This window comes from Ursus americanus, chromosome 17 (genome assembly GCF_024610735.1).
Source record: "Ursus americanus isolate L20-20 chromosome 17, mUrsAme1.1.p, whole genome shotgun sequence".
NCBI classification, from domain to species: Eukaryota; Metazoa; Chordata; class Mammalia; order Carnivora; family Ursidae; genus Ursus; species Ursus americanus.
In genome coordinates this window covers 4456994-4465046 of record NC_142143.1, presented here as the reverse complement: position 1 = coordinate 4465046, position 8053 = coordinate 4456994, and the positions used below count along the sequence as shown (strand labels likewise).

General features: G+C 45.4%; 1 long non-coding RNA gene across 1 annotated transcript; it reads right to left on the bottom strand.

Moving 5' to 3' along the window:
* Positions 1–819: 819 nt before the first annotated feature.
* On the bottom strand, positions 820–8045 carry LOC123780808 (uncharacterized). The gene is made up of 2 exons (XR_015727073.1): positions 2209–8045; positions 820–1458 (listed from the first exon to the last, which is right to left on the bottom strand). It is a non-coding gene; the product is annotated as an uncharacterized LOC123780808 (long non-coding RNA).
* Positions 8046–8053: the final 8 nt, after the last annotated feature.

Genomic DNA, 8053 nt, shown 5'->3' with positions numbered 1-8053 from the left:
GGAGTGTAAGGAGTGAAGTGCGCGCTCACGCACAGACAGACGGCCTGAGTGTGTCTCTGTCGTAGCACTTGGTGTAGCGTATTGCAATTCTGCGGTTACGTGACTGCATCCCCCTCCAGATTCTGAATCCCTGCCAACAGGGACCCTGTCTCACTCATTTTACCTCAGCAATGCCCCCGATTTTCTCAAATGGATTAAACCCATTACCACATCTTTAAGACCTCTGGAGAGGACAAGACCCCAAGTTGGAAACCACTGCTCTAGAATCTTAAATGTACATTCATACGTTCTTACCGCCCCCACCCACTTCCAATGCCAACACACCACAGATGAAGATGACATGGAGTGTGATACTGACAGTGCTGTGGGATTCTGAGCAGGGGCTGATCAAAAGCTGGAGCACCCAGGGACACCTGGGGGGCTCAGGTGGTTGGGTGCCTGACTCTTGATTTGGGCTCAGGTCATGACCTTGGGGTTGTGGAATCAAGCCCCAAGCCCTGCATCGGGCTCTGTGCTCAGCAGGGAATCCGCTTGAGATTCTCTCTCTCCCTCTACACTCTGCCTGCCCCCCCCCCCAACTCTCTCTAAAATAAATCTATCTTTAAGAAAAAAGCTGGGGCACTCAGGAAAGGTAGGAGAAGGTGAGATGGACTTTGACAGATAGAGAGGAATTTGGAGTAAGCAAAGAAGTGGGGGACACATTCAGGTGAGGAAATAGCATGAGAAAATTCAGGGATGGAAAGATGTATGATTTTCAGCGGGTCAAATAAACTTTTTACATGTCTATATTTGTAAAAAATAATATGCAACTAAAGCTAATTTGATTTTTAAAATGGAAGTTTACTTCATGAAAATGTACATTTTATAACAGCAGGTAAAATTTTTAAATCACAGGTTTGATATACAGAGAAAATTTACAAATGATAAGGGTACAGTTCAATGAATTATCAGAAAGGATATATAACCACAAAACCCCTTTTGAGATCAAGAAATAGCACATCATCTGTATCTCCTTTTGTGTTTCTGAATATTAATCCATAGGATGTATTAGAAATATAAACACAAATGAGAAAGAAATAAAAACCTAGTAGGGGGACATATTCTGTCTCCTGGGTCCCTCGTAGTAGGTTGAACAATGGCCACCCAAAGATAGTCTTAATCCCAGGAGTTTGTAAATGTTATTTCATTTGGAAAAGAGGACATGGGCACATCTTTTGAGGGCCACCATTCAACCCACTACAGCACTGAAAGAGATACATTCGTGGCAGTCTGTCACCAAAATCATCCATGGGCAAGTTACTAACAGAAGTTTACACTTGCCAAGTTGAGGGCCAGATCCTCGACACTGGTGGTACCCTTCTGCCCTGATGTGAAAACGTTGGGGTTCAGGAGCAAACAGTCAAGAAAGAATTCTTGAGACGTCTTTGGTGCAAAAAGGCGGTTACACGGGGACCGGACCTGTGAGCAGGAAGAGTTGCACTGGGGTCATGAGGAGTAGCCCATTGTATGCTTTCAAGTTGGAGGGCGTTAGGGAGAGCATAAGTCCTTAAGGAATTTGGAAGCAAGGTTTCCAGGACCTGATGGGCTAGCTATTGTTGGGAAAAGGTCATTTATTATTAATAAAACCCTAGTCATGAGACCCTTCAGATGTTTATCGGTGGGCCATATGCTTAGGGGTGATTGCTAACATGTAACTTGGTGGGGGATAGAGATAAAGGAAGTTTCCAAAGGAAATTTTATATGTTAAAGTAGACTTACAGGATCCTGAAAGTGGGGGGGGGGGGAGTTAAGGTAAAGTTGCCTTTTGCCCTTAGCAAAGTATTAACATTGAGGCAGCTGAGCTCTTAGAGGAAGATCACTCTGCCTGTCTCAAGGACTTGCCAGTGGCTGTAAGGTGTAAGGAAGTTTCATGCTTTTCTTTGGCCTTTGTTCTCCATGTCCTGTCCCACCACGAACCATCCTTGTTGCCTCTTTCAATCAACGATTTCCATTTTACAGATAAATAAACCGAGCTTCAAAGGTGTGAGTACTGCTGCAGGTCACCTATGGTGAGGACAGAACTGGGACTCGGACTCTGGGGTGATCATGGAACTCTACCCTCCCAACTCTATCCCACCGCCTCCTTCACTTCCTCTAGGACCATTTCAAAGTCCCTCACTTTGGAGCCATACAGACTGGAACAGATAATAAACACACGGTGAAACTTGCCTTGAATCTGTGAAAAAAATCTGTCTGTCCTCTTGAGTCTTCTCTTTTCTCCTCTGCGCATCCCTGCGTCCTCTGGCCTTCATGGTGTCCGTGCTTCTTCAGAGAAAACTCCGAGAACTGACACTTCTAAGAACTTCCGCTGAGTGCTTATGCGCCAGGCTCCACTCAGCACTTCAATTGTCACTTCAATGTGAGCTCAATCACCCCATTAGATCGATTACCATTATTATTCCCCATTCTGGGAAAGAGGAAACAGACATGGAAATTAAGTATCTTGCTCAAGGCCACAGAGCGAGGAAATGAAAGCTGGTATTGAAATGTAGGCAGCCGGTCTCCAGAGCGCTGCGTTCTTAACCTCTCCCCATGCCTACTCAGAATAGGAAGAGACTGCCTCCCGTTTTATTTATTTCATTTATTTATTTTTTTATAATAATATTTTATTATATTATGTTAGTCACCATACAGTACATCCCTAGTTTTTGATGTAATGTTCGATGATTCATTAGTTGCGTATAACACCCAGTGCACCACGCAATAAGTGCCCTCCTTACTCCCGTTAAACATTATACTCCAAGTAACACAACCTGAGATCACATGGCAGTTACACCAGGTATGGGCATTTGTACATTGCCAAATGCGTGTGCACCTGTCACTCTCTTCTTCCTGCCCAAAAGTCCCTTAAAGCCACAGACCTGGAGAAAAAGTATGCGGCAGGGGTGGCAGGTAAGGGGTGGACAGGCAGGAAGGAGGCTAAGAATAAGAGAGGGCCAGACACAAAAGCAGACGGGGGCTCCAAGAGTAAAGCGGCCAGCAGGGGGATGCGGAGGCTCAGTCAGACCAGCTGCAGGAAGACTGTGGCTGGTTTAGGACAACTCTCAAAAAAACCGTGTTTGCATCACATCATTCCTACGAGTTCTCGAAGGCAGGCCAGACACTATCCTCAGTAGCATCTGGAGAAGAGCCTGCATGCAGTGAGCCCTGTAGACGTGGAGGGGATGGAAGAACAAGCTGGGTCTCTCCAAAGATAGGGAGATCTGCTCTTGTGCAGTCTCTCTCTGGCTTCGTCTCAAAGACCCACGCACCTTAACTGCTTCACCATTCCATCGCCAGCCCTGCCCCTTTCCACCCACACCAAGTCCAGAGGCCACTCAGCCTCCAAGCTGTGGACGCGTCCTTCATGGCTTCTGCTTGGGGGGACCTGTCGCTTCGGAACTCACAATTTTTGCCTCTGCCACCGTGGGGCTGCGGCATCTCCCAATGGTTTTCTTTCATTATTTAATTCTTGTCGGCTAATTTCGTTCCCAGAAAAACAATACAATATGCTACTTTATGTAATTCATAGTATTTTGAGCAGGTTTTCAAACATACTATATACTGCTACTGTTTTCTCAGTGACTGCAAAGCCTCAAGAGAAAATAAGTAACAGCTCTAGAATACTGAGCAGTTTGTTTTCATCCTTTTGCACTGATGTCTGAAATATGAAAAATATAAAAACACAAGATGTGAGATGTTGGGAGTGCCCAATGCAGTACAATCTTTAGGACAAAATATGTGAGGCATCACTCGGTATTGACAGAATCCAGCTAAGTCTCAGTTTAATAATTTGATTTTTTGTTATGAAGCCAAATGTGTTGATACCGTGTTGATACTGAGAAAGGTCTAGTCTAGAATCTATAAGGGGGAACAGGGAGTCCCTGACCCTTAGGCAGTATTTGAAAAGCCTACAGGAAATCATAAATCTAACACTAAAACTACTCCAACGAAAACATCACAGTTCTTTGCTTTTAGCTGGAGTTATAAGAACTCGGTGCAATTATATTGGTTACGGTGTGGAAGCCAAAACCTCTGAATGTTAGTTACGTTTTTGACTAGTAAAGGGAAACTGAATTATCATTTCATAACTAAAATCTTCTAAAATGAGAATCCCATTAGAAAAAATAATTTAAAACCTTTCGCGGTGTTTGTGGTGGGCAGGGGCAAAAGTTCCAGGGAACTTAAAAACAGGGGCTATTGTCTTAATAACGGTCCATTCACTAAGCCCTTCCTGTGCACTGTACGCGCATGCTCTCATTTAATCCTTACAACCTAATGAAGGTATTATTTTTACCTTCAATTTACAGATGAGGAAACTGAGCTCAAAGAGTTCAACAGCTTGTCCAAGGCCATCCAGCTGGCAAGTGGCACGTTCAAGACTCAAACTCCAATTAATTCCAGAGCTTATGTTGTTCATCACTGTATTACATTATTTCATTCATCCCCCTTTCCTCTTTCAGTTCGGATAACCCCTGCCTTCCCAACAACTACAGGAGGAGGACCTTCCCCTAGGTTCAAGCTCAGGCAGGAGGCAGCATGGGAGGAAACGAGACTCCTGGGGGGTGCCTGTTGTAGATGCATCGTGCCCTGGATTTCCAGATCTCTGACTAGTCTGGGGAAATGTGTATCTTCCCAAGAACTCTTGAGTTTTGGGGCACAATTTGAATTCATGCTCTGTGGTCTGGTGATAACGACCTGAAATTCATCCTGCTGCCTGTAGTACCTACCTTCTCTTGACCCTGGATGTCATTTAATCAACACTCCAAGCCACCTGCATGGAGGACTGGAGAACGGGATGAGAAAAGCAGCGTGCGACATTCTTTTTGGCACTGCCTGCTACCTCCCCTTTTGTGCCAACCTTTTTTTCCCTTTTTCTTTAGATAAAAGATACTCTAGGACAGGGCACAGATTCTCTTCAACAAATGATCCACAATAAAGAGAAAAGCGCCAAGTGCATCTCTAGACTTAAAGAGGTCACTCCAGACACAAAGGAGGTGGCGGCTTCTATGAGATGGGACCTCTGGCAGTCCTAGTCCATACCTGCAGCCTCACTGCAGGGCTGATGGCAGAACCTCTCCTGTTTTAATTCCTTAACTTTAGGAGCAAGTGGTCCTGTAGGCTTCCCATTTTTCCATGCTTTTTGGGAAGTCCTAATAGAGAATGATGCCAATCTCAAAGTTCAAGGCTACCTGAACCAAAGGCCAGGACGCAGCTGGAATTCAACAGATTTTATCCTACAATTTCCTTTACCAGGTTCAACTAGGCTTTAATTATCCAGGACATTTATGACTTGATCACAGTGGCAAAGCTGACCCAATGGTGGTTCCTGTCAGCTGGCGGAACTGCAGGGGGAAAAGGGCAAGATGACGTTGCCATGAACTCATCCTGAATTAGGTAAAGTAGGTAAACCAGTGTCTCTGGGTATTGACTTACTGAACATAAAGAAGAAAATGATCCAGCTTGGGAAACCATAAAAATCCTCAGAGTTTAACCAAAGTGAAAGGGATTTTTGAAAGGTAGATTTCAGAAATACTGTCTCACCCTTGGAGAACTATTTCGTAAATTTTGCAAAGAGCTTCACTAAATACACAGCCAAATTCAATGGACGTAGAGAGCTCAGCATGCAAACTGCCTCTATTCTCCTGAGTTACAGACAGTTTAAAGCTGTCATTTCAGTAAGCACTGAATTCCACCACATAATGGGCAAGTCAGCTACAGTGCTATTGTACACATAAATCTTTTATTTGCATTAGAAAGGCATCAATCACCTCATGCCACAATATGTAATTAAGAAGTAAATGTACTATTTTACTTAGCCTCACAAGATAAATGCTGTATTACTGCAAGAACAGAAGTTGTGATTTTAACTAGCCACATTCCAATGATAAATACAGTTGACCCTTGAACAACACGGGAGTTAGGGTCACAGACACTGCCCACCCCACCAGTCAAAAATCCAAGTATAACTTCTGACTTCCCAAAAACTTAACTAATAGCCTACTGTCAATTGGGAGTCTTCCTGCAAACATAAACAATCAATTAACGTACGTTTTGTACATTTATATGCATTATACACTGTACTCTTACAATAGAATGAGCTAGAGAAAAGAAAATATTAAGAAAATCATAAGGAAAATACATTTGCAATACTATACTGTATTTATTGAAAAAAAATCCACATATAAGTGGACTCACACAGTTCAACCCCGTGTTGTTCAAGGGTCAACTGTATATACGTGAAAGAACTACCACTACTTACTGATCCGTGCCCCTTACATGGTTAACAATCTAAATATTACATAAAAAGTAATCTAGAATTTACACTTTGGTGTTAAAAAAAATTGCCCTCAATTTATAAGAAGGCGCTAGAAACATTTTGGAATGAATGAGCTTCCTACAGAACCAAATATGGAGATTCACAAGCTATTGGTCAGAAGGAAGCTCAGGAAAATCCGGGATAGTATTTCTTTATCTCAGTGAAAAAGAAGGGTTCGTTCATCTGGTAAGGAGTTGGGTGCCTATAATGTACCAAGGATGGTGAAGCCAGAGGTGAGACCAGGGGTTGGGAGGTGGAAGAGAGAGGAAGGTGGCTGGTAAGGTTTAAGTGACGAGAGTTTTACAACAGCCACTGTGAAGTATGGGAAAGCTGACCTGGGGCAGATGGAAGAGATGAGTCACTTGGGGCTCGGCATGAAACAGCTGTGGAGTCCCCAAAAGTAGGCATTCAATGGTTGTGGAAAGAGACCCTGGGCTGGAAGTGAGACCTGGGTTCTGGCATTAACCTGATGGATGACTCTGGCAAGTCACGCATCATCCAGAAGGGGCTGTACTCTAAGTTCTCTTTTTATTAATAAAAACAAAAACACTAAAGACCGTGCCATTAAAGATCATGCAATAACACATGGTTACTAGTTACACATAGAGTTCGCATTATTCCATCCACTTGACAAGGACAGCAGGAAGGACAGACAACAAATACAGTTCCCTGGCTGGATACTTCCTTTCCTATCTATCCTCAGCAAAAAAACCGAACACCTGGCCACATCTACGTTCCGGATTCTTGTCTTAGGGAAAGTCACCATCACGGCAGGCAATAAACCTGGCTTTATTTTAAATGTCCAACTCGGGCGCCACCTGTTTTTAACCCTTACATGTGCAATCCAGGTGCATAAGGAGTGCTTAACACAGTGGGCCAAGGATGGGCTTTTCAGGAGGGCTTCTAAATACGTGAGATTATACGCAAACTGGTTTTCTACATGCATGAATACACAAACCTTGAGATTTTCAAGTCCTGAAAAACCATAACCCCCAGCCCCCATTGCTCTAAGAATGTTCCTTTTCTGAAACAAGTTTTCGAATTAGTTCCTGCTGGGCCTGATTCCCCGAGTGCCGACGGGTGACAGTCCCGCGAACCACTGGGCAAGGGCAGGTGCACACCACCGAATCGCTCCGTACAGCGGAACCGGTCACTACCTGGCACTAGGCTGTAGTTTTCCAACAAAAGCACGAGAACAAACGCATCGGTTCCGCGGCGTGATAGCGCGTTTGCGGACCTGCTCTCCGTGGATCCTAACTAGTGGGCGATTTTGAGCACGTTACTCCGCCTCTAGGGCGCCCACTGCGGAAACCAAATACAAGCTGGATGTCCAGTGGGTCCGTTTTTCCTCCTCCACGACCGAGGCCGGTTCTCGGCGCTCCGCAGTCCCAGGCCTCCCTGCCCTCGGCGGCCAGGCACGTCGCGCGCCATCAGGGCAGGGTCGCGCGGGGGCAGCTCTCGGGGACAGGATGGCGACGGCGAGCATCCCAATGTCACTCACGTTTCCCGACCACCGTCACTCTCTTCTCAGCACCTCGCACGGAACACCCCGAGCCCCGGCCACGCTCACTGGCTGACCGTGCCTTCACTAGCGCTTCGCAAACCCGCTTCGCCCAGCACCAGCGAGCCGCGCGGGACCGGCTCCTCAGACGCATCCGGCCGCCGACACGTGACCACCGCGCGTAAATTCCCGCCGCAGGCGCCGGCTCCCCCGCG